Here is an 18,597-nt window from a genome sequence, read left to right on the forward strand (position 1 = left end):
TGGAAACAGGATGGGTATGATATGTCAAGATGAACAGCTGGCTTAATTTCCCTGCTTTTTTTATGAATCTTTGCCATGCCTATGTATTTAAATGTAGCTGCTGTATTTCAGTGAATTATTCAAGTCTTGCTCAAGTATTGAATTCAACAGAAAAGATAATTTGTGTTACTACGAAATCAGAAAATAAAAAATATATGCATGCATGATGAGAAAAGTGATGGAAAGCTGCTCCTTTAAATAGGAGAATTGGGCCAGGGGAGAGAGAATTAGAGAAAACAGTGTTGAGCAAAACAGCAATTTTATCAGTAAAAAGGGAGCTGTTTTGGCTTTCAGAAGAATAAGAGAACAAGATAAAAGTAGAAGTGGTAGGTACAGACTTTCCCTGTTGCTCTTAGTCATGATTCAGCTGGGTATCTTTCTAAATTTATACTGGCATTATCTTGGGACAGCTAAGAGCTACTGTAAATTACAGGTGATATTTAACTGTTGGTAAATTTGCCACAAAATGTGCAATGAAATCTTATTTTCAAGCTTTCTGTCATCCACTTTTTTTTTTCTCATAAGTAAGCATGTGATTTTTTCAACATAGACCTATAAATTGATTACAAACTAATAAACTCTTAACTGGATAATTTATTTAGCAGATAGGTTTTGGTAGTATTGGACTGGAAATTATTGTAAACTTGTCATATGAATTGCAGAATTGTCCAATCACAAAAGTCATGTGATCAAAAAATATTTGATTCAGAACAAAATTATTTTGTTAACATAGCCATGTAGTGCATGTAGAGTATCTCGGTGGATAAGGAATTGGCTGGATGGCTGAACTCAAAGAGTTGTGGTCAATGGCTCAATGTCCAAGTGGAGATCATTGATAAGCGGTGTTCCTTAGGGGTCAGCGTTGGGACTGGTGCAGTTTAACGTCTTTGTTGGCCACATAGAGAGTGGGATTGAGTGTGCCCTCAGCAAGTTTCCTGATAATACCAAGCTGTATGGTGCAATCAGCACGCTGCAGGGAAAGGATGCCATATAGAGGGACCTTGATAGGCTGGAGAGGTGGACCTGCGCAAATTTCCTGAAGTGCAACAAGACTCAGTTCAAGGTCCTGCACTGGAGGCTGGGCAATCCCAGACACAACTACAGACTTGGTAGAGAATGGATTGAGAGCATTCCTGAGTAGAAGGACTTGGGGGTGTCAGTTGATGAGAAGCTCAACATGAACCTTCAATGTGTATTTGTAGTGTAGAATGCCAACTGCATGCTGGGCTGTATCACAAGAAGCATGCTGAGAAGGTCAACAAAGGTGATTTTGTTGACCTCTACTCTACTCTTGTAAGATTCCCTTCCCCCAGAGTACTATGTTCAGCTCTGGAGCCCTCAACACAAGAGGAATGTGGACCTCTTGGAGAGAGTCCAGAGTAGGGCCACAAAGGTGATCAGAGGGCTGGAGTACCTCTCCTATGAAGACAGGCTGAGACAACTGGGCTTGTTCAGCTTGGGGAAGAAAAGGCTTTGGGGAGACCTTACACCAGCTTCCAGTACCTGAAGGCGGCCTGTAAGAAATCTGGAAAGGGACTTTTTACAAGGGCAGGTAGGAATAGGACAAGAGGTACTGGCTTGAACTGAAAGGGGAGATTTAGACTAGACATTAGGAAAAAAATCTTCACTATGAGAGTGGTGAGACACTGGAACAGATTGCTGAGAGTTGTGGCTGCCCCATCCTTGGGAATGTTCAAAGGCAGGTTGGATGGCTCAAGCTGGTCTACTGGAAGGTTCCTCTGCCCATGGCAGGGGGTTGGAACTAGATGATCTGTAAGGTCCCTTCCAACGCTAACCATTCTATCATTCTGTCAGGGATTCACAAACTGCTGACTGACAAAGTGGGAATTGTGCAAAACACTTTCTCAGTTTCACTGATTCCTTGTCTGTGTTGCTAGCAATCTGACAGTAATTCTAATGCTGGAAATGTGGTAATACCCGCAAGAAAGAAGTGCTTGTAAGACAAATTCTAGTAAATTTTGTGTGAAACATGATATGGGATATGAAAGCGAATGGTGTCTCTCACACCAGCAAAAAATAACCAAGTGTGGCCCTTGCCATAGTTTTGAGGCGCAATTAACCAGAGTACAAGACAAAATACGTCCTCTGAAAAAAGTTATATATGAATTCTTCATTACGAGCTGTATCTAGACCAGTCACGTTATAGATTCCCATTACAACTTAATGCACGTGGCTAAAAGGGAGGTCAGGGTAAACACAGAGCTTGCAGGTTGTAGGCTGAAGTCACCTAAAAAGTCTCTAGTATGGTCAATACTGCAGGGAAGGAAGAGGCTGGAGAAAGAAGGAATGACTTCTGGGCAGGCACACCTGTATGGTGTGTTGGATAAGCAGAGGCAAGCAAAGAACAAAACCTGAGTTTTTAAGTGATGACTAGCCCAGTTCCCAGCCACCCCTGCAATAAGAGAAAATACAGTGCCTAAGGAAATGCTTCAGGTCTAAGCCACTTTCTGGGTGGGGAACAGTGAGACCTTGTCAACAGATGAAGAAACACATCAGCATTCATTCATTTCTATATGCAATATCTGCATGACACATCAAAAGGAAAGGACTTCTGTAAGCAGGTTGTTGTTTTTTAAATTTAAAATTTAAATTTTTAAATTTAAAATGTGTCTGTCTATAATGCTAGGAAAAATTATAATAATCAGGAAAGCACATTTTAAACTAGATGTGTTGGGGGAGGGGAGTATCATTCCATCCCAACACACCCAGTCAGTTGCCAGCACCTATAATAAATGCTCAGAGCAATGTAGAGATATCCCAGCCGCTGCAGCCAATGAGCTGGCTTCATTTGGAGCTTGGCTCAGATGCCTCTATACAAATGCCCGTAGCATGGGGAACAAACAAGAGGAGTTAGAGATGTGTGCACGTCTACGGGGGTATAATAGGCATCGCAGAAACCTGGTGGGATGGCTCCTATGACTGGAGTGTTGGAATGGAAGGTTACAGGCTCTTTAGAAAAGACAGGCCTGGCAGGCAGGGAGGGGGAGTTACCCTTTATGTTAAGGATAGGCTGGAGAGTATGGAACTCTGTCTGGGGACAGGTGAGCAGTCCACAGAGAGTTTGTGGGTCAGGGTTAAAGGGAATATAGCTATGGGAGACATTACTGTGGGCATCTGTTACAGACCGCCTGATCAAGGAGAACCTGTGGATGAAGCACTCTATAGACAGATAGGAACAGCCTCACACTCGCAGGCCCTTGTTTTCATGGGTGACTTCAACCACCCTGACATCTGTTGGAAGGACGGTACGGCCTGGCACAAGCAATCCAGGAGGTTCCTCAATTATGTAGAAGACAACTTCCTTCTGCAAGTAATAGAGGAGCTGACAAAGAGAGGTGCCATGCTTGACCTCGTGCTCACCAACAAGGAAGGGCTGGTTGGAAATGTGTCGCTCCAGGGCAGCCTTGGATGCAGCAATCATGAGATGGTTGAATTCGAGATCCTCAGGACAGTGAGAAGAGCGTGCAGCAAGCTCACTGCCCTGGACTTCAAAAGAGCAGACTTTGGCCTCTTCAGGAACCTGCTTAGTAAGGTTCCGTGGGATATAGCCCTAGAGGGCAGGGGGGCCCAGGACTCCTGGTTGATATTCAAGGATCCCTTGCTACAAGCACAGGAGTGTTGCATCCCAACTAGAAGGAAGTGCAGCAGGAGGGCCAGGAGACCTCCTTGGATGGATAAGGAGCTGCTGAGGAAAATTTGAAGTAAAAAAGAGGCTTATAAAAGGTGGAAGCAAGGATAGGCGGCCTGGGAAGAGTACAGGGATGTTGTCTGGGAAGCATGGACCAGGTTAGGAAAGCTAAGGCCCAGTTAGAATTAAACTTTGCTAGGGGTATTAAGGATAACAGGAAGGGATTCTATAGGTACATAGCAAATAAAAGACAGACTAGGGACAATGTAGGCCCCCTCTGGAAGCTATCAGGAGAACTGGCTACACAGGATTTGGAGAAGGCTGAGGTTCTGAATGACTTCTTTGCCCCAGTCTTCACTGGCAAAGGCTCTGACCACATCACCAAAGTCTTAGAAGGTAGACGCAGGGACTGTGAGAATGAGGACCTTGGGCCTACTGTAGGAGAGGAACTGGTTCGAGACCATCTTAAAAATCTGAACATGCACAAGTCCATGGGTCTTGATGAAATGCATCTGTGGGTCCTGAAGCAGCTGGGAAATGAAGTTGCTAAGCCACTGGCCATCATATTTGAGAAATCATGGCAGTCAGGTGAAGTTCCCAACAACTGGAAAAAGGGAAATATAACCCCCATTTTCAAGAAGGGGGAAACGGATGACCCGGGGAATTACAGACCAGTCAGTCTCACCTCTGTGCCTAGCAAAATCTTGGAGCAGATTCTCCTGGAAGGCATGCTAAGGCACATGAAAAACAAGGTGCTTGGTGACAGCCAGCATGGCTTCATTAAAGGGAAATCCTGCTTGACCAATTTGGTGGCCTTCTATGATGGGGCTACAGAACGGATGGAAGGGGTAGAGCAGTTAATGTCATCTACCTGGACTTGTGTAAAGCATTTGACACTGTCCAACACAACATCCTTGTCTCTAAATTGGAGAGACATCAATTTGATAGGTGGACCACTCGCTGGATAAAGAACTGGCTTCATGGCCGCATGTGCAGAGTTGTGGTCAATGGCTCAATGTCTGGCTAGAGACCAGTAACGAGTGGTGTTCCTCCAGGATTGGTGCTGGGACCGGTCTTGTTTAACATCATCATCACTGACATGGATGGTGGGATTGAGTGCGCCCTCAGCAAGTTTGCCGATGACACCAAGCTGTGTGGTTTGGTTGATACCCTGGAGGGAAGGAATGCCATCCAGAGGGACCTTGACATGCTTGTGAGGTGGGCTGATGCCAACCTCATGAAGTTGAACCATGCCAAGTGCAAAGTCCTACACCTGGGTCGGAGCAATCCCAGGCACAGCTACAGGTTGGGCAGGGAAGAGATTCAGAGCAGCCCTGCGGAGAAGGACTTGGGGGTGCTGGTCGATAAGAAAATGAACATAAGCTGGCAGCGTGCGCTCGTAGCCCAGAAAGCCAACTGTATCCTGGGCTGCATCAAGAGGAGTGTGACCAGCAGTTCGAAGGAGGTGATCCTGCCCCTCTACTCTGCTCTTGCGAGACCTCACCTGGAGTATTGTGTGCAGTTCTGGTGTCCTCAACATAAAAAGGACATGGAACTGTTGGAACAAGTCCAGAGGAGGGCCACAAGGGTGATCGGGGACTGGTGCACCTCCCATATGAAGACAGGTTGAGGAAGTTGGGGCTGTTCAGCCTGGAGAAGAGAAGGCTGCGTGGGGACCTCATAGCAGCCTTCCAGTATCTGAAGGGGGGCTATAGGTATGCTGAGGAGGGACTCTTCATTAGGGTCTGTCGTGACAGGACAAGGGGTAACGGGTTAAAACAGGGGAAGTTTAGATTGGATATAAGGAGGAATTTCTTTCCTGTTAGGGTGGTGAGGTACTGGAATAGGTTGCCCAGGGAGGTTGTGAATGCTCCATCCCTGGCAGTGTTCAAGACCAAGTTGGACGAAGCCTTGAGTGATATGATTTAGTGTGAGGTGTCCCTGCCCATGGCAGAGGGGTTGGAACTTGATGATCTTAAGGTCCTTTCCAACCCTAACTATTCTATGATTCTAATGTCTAATCTAAATCTACCCTCTTCCAGTTTAAAGCCATTACCCCTTGTCCTATCCCCAGATGCTCTTGTAAGAAAGTCCCTCTCCAGATTTCCTGTAAGCCCCTTTAGGCACTGGAAGCTGCTCTAAGGTCTCCTTGGAGCCTTCTATTCCCCAGGCTGAACAAACCAAGCTCTCTCCGCATGTCTTCACGGGAGAGGTGGTTCAGCCCTCTGAGCATCTCTGTGGCCCTCATCTGGACTCACTGCAGCAGGTCTTCGCCCTTCTTAAATTGGGGGTCCTAGAACTGAATGAAGTACTCCAGGTGGGACTATCACAAGAGCAGCGTGGAAGAATCCCCACCCTCAACCTGCTGGTCATGCTTCTTGTGATGCAGCCCAGGACATGATTGGCTTCCTGGGCTCTAAGCGCACAGAGAGGTCATGTTGAGCTATTCATCAGCCAACACCCTCAAGTCCTCCTCAGGGCTGCTCTTAATTCATTTTCTGTCAAGCTGTAGTTTTGTCTGGTATTGCCCAGATTTAGGCTGTATTTGACCTTGTTGAACTTGAGGTTCCCATGAGATCACTCATATTTATCTATTCTTATAAATTCAGTTTGATTCTGCTCTTGCTTTCATAGGTAAAATTATGACTAAATTATTAAAAATATGATCAGAAACTCTGTCTTCATCACACAGTTTTTCAGTACAGACTCTTAATTGTGGCAATTTCCAGTCTCTACAGAGACTTTTTTTTTTTTAAGGTATTTTTTTCTAGGTGTTTATCTACTAATTTTTAATAAATATAGTACCTGTTTAAGAAAGCAAACCCAGCAATATCCAGTGACAGCTTTGGCTAATCTAAAAGACAGACCTCCTAAATCCTTGTTAGCTTCTCTCTCAGGAAATCTAGGAGTTGGCACCTGCTGCAGGAGCAGCTGTTCTCACATGTCTTACAGATGGCTGTGGAAAAGGAAATCAAATCCCCACTGAATGCAGACCTTTAATGAAAACTGTATAAAATCCTGAACCAGCTGACATCATCTCCAGACTTGCATTTTGCATGGACACAAAGACTCAAATCTCACTGGATTCTGTGACAGGTGAGCGTGTCACCAGATGTGCCTGATCATGGGTCACATGTGGTGCCTGAGGCTCCTGGCTGGGAGCCAAGAGTATCCTTCAAGAGAGCTATAAAATTGATGTCACCATCCTACTTCATTTAAAAACATCTATATAAATGTTATGTATTTCTACATTGATATATAAACATGTAAGTGTAACACTTATTAAAATAGTTTACAGAGAGAATATCTGTATAAACTATATATAAACATATATATATGTAGAATATAAGAATATACAGTGAATAAACTATGTACAGTTTGTACAGAGGGAACTATTCTGACTACTAAGTATGTACTGAACTTAAGCATCTAAAGAAATAGGAGACCTAACTAGGAATGCTGGCTTATAGAAAGAATTCAACAGTAAAGTGCTTTGGCAACATAGCAGCAGGACAGGTAGAGAGGTATAAGTCTGAAAGACTGCTGAAAGCTAAATAGTGTTAAAGGCAGAGCAGCAGGTTGAAGTTTCAGAGTGTGGTTTTCAGTGGTAGGATGCAGGACATGTTGATTTAAAAATATCAGCAAGGTCTGAAAGTGTTTTGTGTGCACTATAACTTCAAAGAAAGCTTCTGATTTATAGGGTCTCTGTTAATGTTTAGAGATCTATTCCATATTATGTATACTAAAATGACTATATTCATGTAAGTCTGTTCAATTTCTAGCAGATTACTCATATGAAAAGAGCTGAGAAAATAAGTGGTTGCTAGTCACTTTGCACACAGAACAGATGTCTACAATGTGCTTCTGCACTTCCTAACATGAAAACTTGGGTTTGTCATCAATGATTGATCATTTCAGTACTGCTCTCCAAATATGTCTTTGTTACTTACACTTCTGATGTTGTCATAGTGGCCTCAAAACTTTTAAACTTGTAGCAGGTGAGATAATTCACTTCACAATGAAGTGACTTTCCTCTCCAACCAGGTGAAGGAATAGGAACCACTCTTCCTTGCTCCTGCCAACTATCCCACACTGTCTGCAAGACTGCAGACCCTGGGATTATAGCATAAAGACCAATTCCTCTTGCAAAAGTTCAGATGCAACAGGTACAGCCAAGCCTCATACATTTTACACCCCTTGCCTCTCATACTTTTAAATCCTGAAAAAAAATAAAATCCACAGCAAGAAGTTCAGTAGATAAGAAAGGTAGAAACAAATAAAATATGAATGTAAAATAGATGCAATTATTATACCACAATATAACAATAGCACATAGGGAAGAGGTCATTTTCATATCAATATCCATATTCATATAAATTAATTTGAAAAGAAATACAAGGCATCCCTCTATAATGCTCTAGGCTTCTTTGGTGCTGAAGCAAAGTTGTGTTGTGTCTACTCTGATGGTGGAGGAAGGAAGGCATCTTGCTGTCCTGTTGCAGAGGGCAACCTACACCCATGTTGCATTTTTTTCTTGCTAGAAAGACTGTGCTGTGTTTTTATTACAGACTGTTTATGATAGCTAATGAAAAAAGTCTGCTTTGATAATTTGTATCCATCTTACACAGCCTTTCAAAGTTTCTTACTGCCTTGTCCAAATTCTTCTTGAACTTCATTATGTTCCTGTTGGGAAAGTGCATATTCAAGTAGTAATAGTCAGAATTTTTAAAAGTAATTTGGGTGATTTTGGTGCTGAACATATGCAAGAGAAAACCCTATAATTTTAGAAGTATCTAACTGAACTAGCAAAATATACAGGGTTTTTTAACAAGCTTTAGCAGATTTATGGTTACTTAATGGTTATGGCTTACCCCATTTATGGTTACCTAAAATGACCATTGTAAATCACAATCCCTAGCAGGAAACAACAATAATTTATTTATGTTCTGAAAACGTATTAAAATACACAAACACTGTTGAATTTTAAAGGATTGGTCAACATGATATTGGGCTTAAAGCCAAAACGGCTCCCAAAGCAGACAACTCAGTATCTTTTTATCTTCAGAGCATTTATGTGCACCTAATACTAATAGTTGATCCCATAGCCAAAATCTATCCCCCTGGAAATAGTTTTGTAGACCAAATAACCCATTACTTAGTTTTCTATTATAGTGGAGCCAGCAGCAAGGAATTTTCCTATAGTTTGAGCAGGAATGGTGCATTTGTCCAGTGCAAATCCAGATGCCTCTGTATGTGTGCAGCACTAACCCTCCACCTGCTCCCAGGTTTTTTGCGGACCAGACACAAGATCTTGGTACAGCTAAGTCATTGCCTGTGGTCAAGGGAAGGTTACAGCCATCTCACTGCTACTGCTCAGTAGACAAATATGGGCAAGAGATACAGTTTCTTTTTTCTGTCATCTCCAGATCACTCTATTTTTTAATTATGTCTGCACAGTTTTCTCCTTGGTATTAAATTGCAAAGTTAATATACAGAACTTCAGATTTTCATCAGAGGCTGTTTAAACACTTCCCAAATGCCAGGGTTCTGCTGATCTGACCAGTATTTAGCTGATACTCAGCACCTTTAAAGCTCAAAAATACCCTTGTCCTTGCCTGGGCAACTACATCGCCCATTAAAATCAAGGTCTTCCTTACTAAATGGACATAAGATAAGTGTGTTAAATTACTTGAGATAAAATAAGAAATCTCCTGAAAAGCAGACAATAAGGATATCTTATAACCCTTGGCATTACTTCTTCTTCTAAAAAAAAAAAAAAAAAAGAACTTGCAAAACTAATCTGCTTCTGTATAGATTTTTGTGGTAGGAAAATGTACAGCTGTATTCAACCAAGCCTTTGCAAGATCATTAAGCTGCCTTACAATTATTAGTTTCCAGGTGGTGTTTGTTTTTTTAAATGATTTTCATAATCACAATAAGCATACATGGGAATGTTGAATCTACCAGGCAAGGCATTGTCCTCTGTCACAAAGAGCATATTACTGCTATCTAGGTGCAGGAGATATTTTGCAAGGTGCACCCAGTACATTTTCATAGAAAACCTAGTTTTCTGTGAAATGGTGGAATTTCTACTTCTGTTTTATCATATTTCAGATATTTCATCCAGCTGTTCCTTACAAAGTTAAATCAGGGCCATTCCAAACTAAGCAATAAATAGGGCATCTCTAATTTTCAGGAATTAGAAATGCAAGAGCTAGATTAAGCAATGTAGAGTATTTGTATCAAATATTTCATTGTTCCATCAATCTGGCAATTGGAGAAGTGCACAGTAGGGTTTAACTTTAATGAGGCTGAGTAGAAGAGGAAGACAATCTCATTACTGGTCCCATAATATTTTGCCCTCTTACCTTATTATTCTCTTGGAAAAGAGAGGAGAATTTATAAAATTTTGCCAATGCTCTTCACAGTGTAAAGCAATATTTTCCCTACCAAAAAAAAAAAAAAAAAAAAAAAAAGGTCATGTCTGTATAATGCAACTTTATATTTCACTTATTTTACAGTAAATACTCTTGTATTTATTTTCATACATATAGATGTGGTAAAAATTATTCATAATCAATGCCTGCACATTAAGAAAAACGTACTATAGAAAGGGATACTATTGCAAGAAAAATAATGCATTAGCTCAGATTTATTGAGCCATGTAGCCATGTGGCTAATAGTAGATGCCAATGAAGAAATGTAAAGAATAGCCTTATCATAAAACTTGTATAGAATAAATTCCCAGCCTCCAGCAACATTTGGGTCAGAGAATTCCTTAATAAAAAATGGTACCTAATATTGACAGGCAGGTGATATTGATTACAAGACAAAGAAAGCCTTTTGATTTTTGTTCATGATGTTTTTAATCCATAGGGGTTATTTACCTCTAGTCAAAAGGTGTTCTTTTTAAATGTGTGCACTGACTGCCCTTTTACTACAGTGAGTAGTAATTCTATTCCCATGGAATTTAAAACCACTGGAACACAGCATTGGACTTTTGAAATATTTTTCTCCACAATTATAGATGTGAGGTACTGTCAACGTCCAGAAATATCTATGTTGAGGTCCTGTTATAATTTTTGTATTGTCATAGTTACTGTGCAACTATTTTTAGTTTCAAACATCAGTCATTCACTTGCAAGAAGAAAATGGTCTAAATGTAGTACAACCTAGATAGTGTAAACCTACTTAATTTTTAAGTTATTGGAATACCTAAAATAACCTGTTTCAAATACAAAATGGAATGTATTTTTCATATTCTAGAAGATAAAAAAAAGTGGATGAACCAAATTTGTAAACCTTTCCCAAAAGTTCAAATCTGTACTAAAATTAAGTACAAGATGCTACACGATACAAGGATTTTTATTTCTTTTTAAAGTTACCTAGAGGTGTGAAAGGATACGTAGAACATCACGACTTCTGCCGACTTTAAAAAAAGCTATAATGATATTTCCTGTGACAGAAGAGATAACAGGTTTGTGATTTTGACAATTTAGGGCCTCTTTTGTATCCCAAATTGTTCTGAAGTATAACAGTAATTTTATGTGGAAATATAATACAATATTTACAATATAGTTCCCCCTCTCACCCCATTTTATTTGTGATCCTTAAACATTTCTGTGTGAGCAGAACCTTTGTAGTTCATTATTAATAATGAATGCATTGCACTTGAGGGCAAAATGTTTCTCACACAAATTTGGAAACTATGAGTTGTCTCCGCTGTTTCCCCAGGAAACCACTCTGAGCCTAATGTCTCTGGGCAACTGTAGTAGAGGAGCATGTGGTGCCAATGCTTTATTAATGGCATGGATAAAGAACTTCTCACATAAACTATCATTTAGAAAAGATTACCATAAAATCAAATCTGGGGACTTGTGAAGACCTCCTGGATCTCTGATAACATCCATAATAATAGCATAAATACAAAAATAGCTTATTTGATCTTCTGCATTTCACAGATCTTGACATACACCAGTTAAATATGAGCAGAAGGAGCTAGCCAAGAGGGCTTGGACCGCTGGGCTCACTGGGGCTGTGAGCCGACAGCCTGCAGAATAGCACAGATGAGAAACCTGCCAAGGAAATTGACACTGATATGAATACGGACATTTTATGCAGATCAAGGGATAATGAACACCATGAGGCAATCTTTGCTCTTTCAAAAACCTCCCTTAGATCATTCAAACCCATAAAGAGCAGAATAGCTTCATCTGACCTCATAAAAGATAAGTCTTTTCTTTCAAGGTTGTCAGCATATTCCCATCCTGCTGGTTATGCCTGCTAGGGCTCTATAAGCATGGTTTGAACTCCATGATCCAGCTCATTGCTTCCTTCTTTTTGCATAGCTATGAATTTCTCTTTACTGTTAAATATTTTGGGAGGCAGTATCTCATCTGTCTTTGAGAGAGATTCATTTCAGGGTGGGATTCTGACATGGGATATTCACAGGAAGAGATTTCCACATGACATCTCCCCCAAATGCCAAAACCCCGATTTGTGTTGGAATAGAGAATTTCAATAAAACCTGTAAAATTTGCTTGATGTTCTGATCACCATTAGAGTGACAGAGAAGATACACTTAGCATCTGGACATGAATGCTACATTTCAGGCTTAATTTTACAGTAATAGAAAACATAGAATCATAGAATAGTTAGGGTTGGAAAGAACCTTAAGAACATCAAGTTCCAACCCCTCTGCCATGGGCAGGGACACCTCACACTAAACCATATCACCCAAGGCTTCGTCCAACTTGGTCTTGAACACTGCCAGGGATGGAGCATTCACAACCTCTCTGGGGAACCTATTCCAGTGCCTCACCACCCTAACAGGAAAGAATTTCCTCCTTACATCCAATCTAAACTTCCCCTGTTTAAGTTTGAACCCATTACCCCTTGTCCTATCGCTACAGTCCCCAGTGAAGAGTCCCTCCCCAGCATCCTTGTAGGCCCCCTTCAGATATTGGAAGGCTGCTATGAGGTCTCCACGCAGCCTTCTCTTCTCCAGGCTGAACAGCCCCAACTTTTGCAGCTTGTCTTCATATGGGAGGTGCTCCAGTCCCCTGATCATCCTCGTGGCCCTCCTCTGGACTTGTTCCAACAGTTCCATGTCCTTTTTATGTTGAGGACACCAGAACTGCACACAATACTCCAGGTGAGGTCTCGCAAGAGCAGAGTAGATCACCTCCTTCGACCTGCTGGTCACACTCCTCTTGATGCAGCCCAGGATACAGTTGGCTTTCTGGGCTACGAGCGCACGCTGCCAGCTTATGTTCATTTTCTCATTGACCAGCATCCCCAAGTCCTTCTCCGCAGGGCTGCTCTGAATCTCTTCCCTGCCCAACCTGTAGCTGTGCCTGGGATTGCTCTGACCCAGGTGTAGGACCTTGCACTTGGCATGGTTCAACTTCATGAGGTTGGCATCAGCCCACCTCACAAGCGTGTCAAGGTCCCTCTGGATGGCATTCCTTCCCTCCAGGGTATCAACCAAACCACACAGCTTGGTGTCATCGGCAAACTTGCTGAGGGCGCACTCAATCCCACTGTCCATGTCAGTGATGATGATGTTAAACAAGACTGGTCCCAGCACCAATCCCGGAGGAACACCACTCGTTACTGGTCTCTAGCCGGACACTGAGCCATTGACCACAACTCTGCACATGCGGCCATGAAGCCAGTTCTTTATCCAGCAAGTGGTCCACCTATCAAATTGATGTCTCTCCAATTTAGAGACAAGGATGTTGTGTTGGACAGTGTCAAATGCTTTACACAAGTCCAGATAGATGACATTAACTGCTCTACCCCTTCCATCAGTTCTGTAGCCCCATCATAGAAGGCCACCAAATTGGTCAAGCAGGATTTCCCTTTAATGAAGCCATGCTGGCTGTCACCAAGCACCTTGTTGTTTTTCATGTGCCTTAGCATGCCTTCCAGGAGAATCTGCTCCAAGATTTTGCTAGGCACAGAGGTGAGACTGACTGGTCTGTAATTCCCCGGGTCATCTGTTTTCCCCTTCTTGAAAATGGGGGTTATATTTCCCTTTTCCAGTTGTTGGGAACTTCACTTGACTGCCATGATTTCTCAAATATGATGGCCAGTGGCTTAGCAACTTCATTTCCCAGCTCCTTCAGGACCCACAGATGCATTTCATCAAGACCCATGGACTTGTGCATGTTCAGATTTTGAAGATGGTCTCGAACCAGTTCCTCTCCTACAGTAGGCCCAAGGTCCTCATTCTCACAGTCCCTGCGTCTACCTTCTAAGACTTTGGTGATGTGGTCAGAGCCTTTGCCAGTGAAGACTGGGGCAAAGAAGTCATTCAGAACCTCAGCCTTCTCCAAATCCTGTGTAGCCAGTTCTTCTGATAGCTTCCAGAGGGGGTGTGGTCAGAGCCTTTTGCTGGTGAGGACAGAGGCAAAGAAGTCATTAGGAAAGATTAGATTGGACAACAGGAAGAAATTCTTTGCTATGAGGGTGCTGAAGCACTAAAACAGGTTTCTCAGAGAAGCTTTGGTGCCTCCATCCCTGGCAGTGTTCAAGGCCAGGTTGTATGTGGCTTTGAGCAACCTGGTTTAATGGAAGCTGTCCCTGCCCATGGCAGCGGGTTAGACTAGGTGGTCTTCAAGGTTTCTTCCAATCCTAAACATTCTATGAGCCTGTGAATATTCAAAACTGAACTAAATAAATTGAAATTTAGCTCTGTTAGTGTGGTTATCTATTATTTTACATAATAGAATCCAATATAGTTATTAAAATACTGCAATTATATATTTAGGCAGGTTCCAGTATTCCTATACATGTGAACAATTTAACAAAATATAGGGTTAAATTTTCAGTGTTGATCCACTGCCTAAGATCAGAGCAGCCTTTTTAGGTGAATAGGATACCCATGACTTGGCCCAGTAAACTTTCTGGCAAAGTGCATTGCTTCATAATGCTTCTATTTATTCATGTGTGGCATTGGAACAGGTTGCTCACAGAAGTGGTAAGTGCTTAATCCCTGCCAGTGTTCAAGGCCAGGTTGGACAGAGCCTTGGGCGGTGTCACAGTATCACAGTATGCTAGAGATTGGAAGGGACCTCAAAAGATCATCAAGTCCAATCCCCCTGCGGGAGCAGGAACACCTAGATAAGGTTACACAGGAATGTGTCCAGGCGGGTTTTGAATGTCTCCAGGGAAGGAGACTCCACAACATCCCTGGGCAGCCTGTTCCAGTGTTCTGTCACCCTCACTGAGAAGAAGTTTCTTCTCAAGTTTAAGTGGAACCTCTTGTGTTCCAGTTTGTACCCATTACCCCTTGTCCTATCATTGCCACTGAGTAGAGCCTGGCTCCATCCTCGTGACACTCCCCCTTTATATATTTATATACACTTGTAAGGTCACCCCTCAGTCTCCTCTTCTCCAAACTATAGAGACCCAGCTCCCTCAGTCTTTCCTCATAAGGGAGATGTTCCACTCCCTTAATCATCTTAGTTGCCCTGCGCTGGACTCTCTCCAGCAGCTCCCTGTCCTTCTTGAACTGAGGGGCCCAGAACTGGACACAATATTCCAGATGCGGTCTCACCAGGGCAGAGTAGAGGGGAAGGAGGACCTCTCTCGACCTACTAACCACCCGCCCTTCTAATACACCCCAGGATGCCATTGGCCTTCTTAGCCACAAGGGCACAGTGTTGGCTCATGGTCATCCTGTTGTCCACTAGGACCCCCAGGTCCCTCTCCCCTACACTGCTCTCTAACAGGTCGTTCCCCAACCTATACTGGAACCTGGGGTTGTTCCTGCCCAGATGCAGGACTCTACACTTTCCCTTGTTATATTTCATCAAGTTACTCCCTGCCCAACTCTCCAGTCTGTCCAGGTCTCGCTGGATGGCAGCACGGCCTTCTGGTGTGTCAGCCACTCCTCCCAGCTTAGTGTCATCAGCAAACTTGCTGATAGTACACTCAATTCCCTCATCTAAATCATTGATGAATATATTAAATAATACTGGTCCCAGTACTGACCCTTGAGGCACTCCACTAGTTACAGGCCTCCAACTAGACTCAGCCCCATAGACTACAACTCTCTGGCTTCTCTCCTTCAGCCAGTTCGCAGTCCACCTCACTACCTGATCATCCAGACCACACTTCCTCATTTTAGCCGTGAGGATGCTGTGGGAGACTGTGTCAAATGCTTTACTGAAGTCAAGGTAGACCACATCCACCGCTCTGCCATCATCCATCCACTGTGTTATTTCCTCATAAAAGGCTATGAGATTGTCAAGTATGACTTCCCCTTGGTGAAGCCATGTTGACTGCCCCTCATAACCCTCTTATCCTTGATATGCCTTAAGGTGGCACCAAGGATAAGGTGTTCCATCACTTTCCCAGGGATGGAGGTGAGGCTGACCGGTCTATAGTTACCCGGGTCCTCCTTCTTGCCCTTTTTGAAGACTGGAGTGACATTTGCTTTCCTCCAGTCCTCAGGCACCTCTCCCATTTCCCAAGACTTGGTAAAGATGATGGAGAGTGGTCTAGCAATGACTTCTGCCAGTTCCCTCAGCACCTGTGTGTGCATCCCATCTGGACCCATGGATTTATGGATGTCCAGATTGCTCAACTGGTCTCTAACCCATTCCTCATCAACTAAGTCAAACCGCTCTGTTGACCTGACTTCATCTGAGGTCTCAGGGGTACAGGACTCTTCAGGACTGCCCGCAGCAGAGTAGACAGAGACAAAGAAGGCATTCAGTAACTCTGCCGTCTCTGTATCTTCTGTCACCGGGGCACCCATCCCGTTCATCAGTGGGCCACACCTTAAATTTGAGGATTCTGCGCATTTCTTCACTCTAAGTAGGGACTTTTTGAACACCACGTTATCTGGTGAGAACATTTGAACAAGTTAAGTATGAGATCAAAATACAGCTATTGGGGAAAACAGTTTATATTCCTATGTAAGAAATACCTGCAGTGTATTGTGATATATATGTTTTTTCATATCTTGTAAGAAATTTAGTAGAGCACTAATTACACACACATGGCAAGCCTGAACATATATTTTTCCACAGTTCATGTTTTGTAACTCCATTTTCTCTAGGCATTTGAAATTATGCTTTTCTTGAGGTTGAATTAGAAGCGATCCTAGGAGCATAGTCACATTGTCTGAGAGTAGATGAGACAATGGCAAGGGTTTTTTCTCCAAAAGCAATAGTCTAAGCCAGTGTCAGATAGACTCTAATGTTCACTGGACTGCGGTTAAGAAGAATTAACTTCATAAGAAATAATACTTAAAATACAATGCAAATAAACAATTTATTGAAAAAATATTTTACCTGTAACTAGAATAGTATCTGCTTCAGTGAGCCTGAACAAGTCCTTTTCTTATTAGTGCCCACTAATTTAGTTGCTAATACCTGCTAATTCCATTTTTATCACCTCAGAAAGCGCACACGCGCGCGCACACACAAAAGCCACCACAAAGCCCACTGTGAAAACACTGCCTGTAGCTAAATAAACTCTCTTATGACACATTTAAAACTGGTTACATAAAGCTACAAGTTTGATAGATATTAAAAGGAAATAGGAAAACTGTATGACAGTCACAAAGGGTTTCAGCTTCTCATTTCTCATCTGCACTCAGCCAAACAAAGCTTCTGAGGTTCTGAAATAAATTTTGAAGATTAATGCCAGAGGACGATGGAAATCTTCGATAGTCAAGAATGCTTGTAAAAACTGAGTACAAAGGAAAGCCACATGCATGGAATTACCTGCAAAGCCTGTCTCTTCACAGCAAACCACGTAGCATATTCCCAGTAGAGAAGCACACTGCAGCTGTATGTCAAAATTTGCACTTAGAAAGGTAGCAGGCAGCCAAGTTAGTGTTGGAGAGCTTGTACACAAGCAGTCAACAGGAGAGTATGTATTATGTCACTGCACCATCTCTTTGGGCAGAACTGTTACTGAGAAAGTGGAGGACGTCGATTGCGGTGACCTTGCTGTCACAGGTGTGTTTGCCTCCTTCTGGCTTAGATAGGATAGGATGATTGATTTTTTTAAAAAAAAAAAATTTAATTAGTTCATGAAGGCAAAAGAGAAATCTTTATTCACATCTACATCATCTGCAAGAAGCACTTTTTTCACTGCTTTTTGAAAGCCACTATAGAGCCAAGAGCAACCTACTGTTTTGATCTTTTCTGTTTCTCAAAGTGTAGCATACAAGTAACATGATTTGGTCTTGGAAAGGGAGCTCTCATTTTTATTGAGTTTTTGGTTTGGTTTTTCTTTTTTTATTTGTACTCTTATTTTCAGAAAACCATGCAGCCTGTGTGTTGACACAACCTGGAAGGTGGTTCTTAACAAGATTCTGCTGATCCTGCACTCTTGTGAGTGCTACAATATAGATTTCAGTTTCATATTTTCTGTATTCACTTTATTGATTTGCTTTATCATATTGCAAGGAAATGCAATCACCTGCTCAAATCATGCAGCTAGGTATGTTTTCAGGTGATCCAATGCTATCTGCTTTCTGCTTTTTTGATTGCTAATGCCAAGCACTAAAACTAAAGCTGGCTCTTTAAAAAAAGCAGTGCCTATATTCCCTATCTATATGCACCCAGCCATAGTTTTAAGATCATGAAGGAAGGGGTGGTATTATCACATTCCAGTTTTACTTGTCTCTTGCAATCTCTATGTAAATTCCTTTGGCATTTCCACAGCTGGGCAAACTCGACTCTTCTGAAACTGAGGTGAAGAACAACCTTGGCCAAGCTTGAGCTTCTTTTTGCAGCAAAACACCAAATGTATGCTTGGCAGAAAGAATAATTTCCAAAGTAAAGTGTGACAGGAAGGCTTGAGACCAGCATGATCACAGAGCTACTGAGATTATCAGGGTTGTGGATATAAAAACTTCGTATTATTGACAGGAACAAGGTGGT

This window comes from Pezoporus wallicus, unplaced genomic scaffold, assembly GCF_028554395.1.
Source record: "Pezoporus wallicus isolate ANWC-B61680 ecotype Strahan unplaced genomic scaffold, APGP_CSIRO_Pwel_v1 contig_7657, whole genome shotgun sequence".
NCBI lineage: Eukaryota > Metazoa > Chordata > Aves > Psittaciformes > Psittacidae > Pezoporus > Pezoporus wallicus.